Consider the following 2,500-nt stretch of genomic DNA (forward strand, 5'->3'; position numbering starts at 1 on the left):
GTGTGTCTCGCGCCCCTGCTCGCGTACCACTGTCGCCGCTTCGCAGCGTTTGGCTCCGATCGACGTCAAGCGCGCTATTATAGGTAGCGGAGTGATGTTGTGGCGTGTGAGGTGTTCTCTCGAGATACCGACCAACGACTGCATCCTCTCGCTCGCGTTACCACGGACTGTCTGCGAGTCTTATCCAATACTTTTAAAAGGAATTCGGATTTATGACGAAATGAATTTCGCAGCACGTTCCGGCCGTTCTTCGGTGTCTCTAAGACTGTGCGTTTTTACGTATTCTCTAAAAATGATAGCAGACGCTAACCGCATTGGTTTCTCTCTGTAATAAATAATGTTCAACAACGACATTATTATGTTATTCAGACCGACCCGACAAAAAGAGACGACGATACGTTCACCTTTTTAGAACGAAACGTTGCGATTACTTTTGGTGGTCGTGCCTTTAATGATTATAAGAGCGAACCTTGTATGTGTGTGTGTCTTGTTGATAATTTTGAGAATGTAGTTATCGCACCCGTCGAAAATGACCCGAAGTAGACTTGGCTCTCGGAGCGTTTGCGCCTAGAATTTCATGGAATCCTTGAGTTCCTTCATTGGGTTCGAGCTTGCCTCGAAAGACGGTCCAGCACAGCGAGATCGCGGATGCGGCGGACGTTCCATCGTCGGCGGTCCTTATGCGATCAACCTTACATTGTTGTAAACGGTGGCGTACGTTCGAATTTCACGATTCGTCGTTCGTTGCATCGAACAGCTATTAAATTTGCGTCAACTCCCTACATTCCGAGCGAGAATATATAATATACTCGTAACGTGTGCAGATTCTGTAAAGAATTCGGCACGTCTCACCGTCGCATTCTATCTAGCGAAGAGTGAGGAGAATGTTTGAACTTTTAAACCGGCGCAGGAGGTTTCCTCGCGAAACTTTTCGACCGGTATCGTTATGTATGATATTTTTCGTATATAAAACAACGAAAGAGAGAGTTAAGCGTGGCGTTACGTTCCTACGCGTTCGTTTCGCGAACACGCACTCGCGCTTTCGACGAAAGTGTAGTTTTCAGTTTCGGAGTATCCGAACGAGAACGCAGTTCCCTGGTTGATCCTGCCAGTAGTCATATGCTTGTCTCAAAGATTAAGCCATGCATGTCTCAGTACAAGCCGAATTAAGGTGAAACCGCGAAAGGCTCATTAAATCAGTTATGGTTCCTTAGATCGTACCCACATTTACTTGGATAACTGTGGTAATTCTAGAGCTAATACATGCAAACAGAGCCCCGACCGGAAACGGAAGGGGCGCTTTTATTAGATCAAAACCAATCGGTGGCGGTCTCCGTCATCGTACAACTTGGTGACTCTGAATAACTTTACGCTGATCGCACGGTCTCGCACCGGCGACGCATCTTTCAAATGTCTGCCTTATCAACTGTCGATGGTAGGTTCTGCGCCTACCATGGTTGTAACGGGTAACGGGGAATCAGGGTTCGATTCCGGAGAGGGAGCCTGAGAAACGGCTACCACATCCAAGGAAGGCAGCAGGCGCGCAAATTACCCACTCCCGGCACGGGGAGGTAGTGACGAAAAATAACGATACGGGACTCATCCGAGGCCCCGTAATCGGAATGAGTACACTCTAAACCCTTTAACGAGGATCAATTGGAGGGCAAGTCTGGTGCCAGCAGCCGCGGTAATTCCAGCTCCAATAGCGTATATTAAAGTTGTTGCGGTTAAAAAGCTCGTAGTCGAATCTGTGTCCCGCGCCGCCGGTTCATCGTTCGCGGTGTTAACTGGCGTGCCGCGGGACGTCCTGCCGGTGGGCTTAGCTCGAGAGGGCGGCCCAACTCAATCCCGCCGCGGTGCTCTTCATTGAGTGTCGAGGTGGGCCGGCACGTTTACTTTGAACAAATTAGAGTGCTTAAAGCAGGCTAAAACTTCGCCTGAATACTGTGTGCATGGAATAATGGAATAGGACCTCGGTTCTATTTTGTTGGTTTTCGGAACCCCGAGGTAATGATTAATAGGAACGGATGGGGGCATTCGTATTGCGACGTTAGAGGTGAAATTCTTGGATCGTCGCAAGACGGACAGAAGCGAAAGCATTTGCCAAAAACGCTTTCATTGATCAAGAACGAAAGTTAGAGGTTCGAAGGCGATCAGATACCGCCCTAGTTCTAACCATAAACGATGCCAGCTAGCGATCCGCCGACGTTCTTTCGATGACTCGGCGGGCAGCTTCCGGGAAACCAAAGCTTTTGGGTTCCGGGGGAAGTATGGTTGCAAAGCTGAAACTTAAAGGAATTGACGGAAGGGCACCACCAGGAGTGGAGCCTGCGGCTTAATTTGACTCAACACGGGAAACCTCACCAGGCCCGGACACCGGAAGGATTGACAGATTGAGAGCTCTTTCTTGATTCGGTGGGTGGTGGTGCATGGCCGTTCTTAGTTGGTGGAGCGATTTGTCTGGTTAATTCCGATAACGAACGAGACTCTAGCCTGCTAA

General features: G+C 49.0%; 1 non-coding gene across 1 annotated transcript in view; it reads left to right on the forward strand.

Annotated features, from left to right (window-relative positions):
• Positions 1–1,092: 1,092 nt before the first annotated feature.
• Positions 1,093–2,500, forward strand: part of LOC135120117 (small subunit ribosomal RNA) — a 1,921-nt gene continuing 513 nt past the window's right edge. The window contains exon 1 of the ribosomal RNA XR_010278510.1: positions 1,093–2,500. This exon is cut by the window's right edge and continues 513 nt beyond it. This is a non-coding gene — a ribosomal RNA (small subunit ribosomal RNA).

Source organism: Zophobas morio, unplaced genomic scaffold (genome assembly GCF_036711695.1).
Source record: "Zophobas morio isolate AGI-343-1 ecotype UQ-CSIRO unplaced genomic scaffold, CSIRO_AGI_Zmor_V1 ptg000344l, whole genome shotgun sequence".
Classification (NCBI taxonomy): Eukaryota; Metazoa; Arthropoda; class Insecta; order Coleoptera; family Tenebrionidae; genus Zophobas; species Zophobas morio.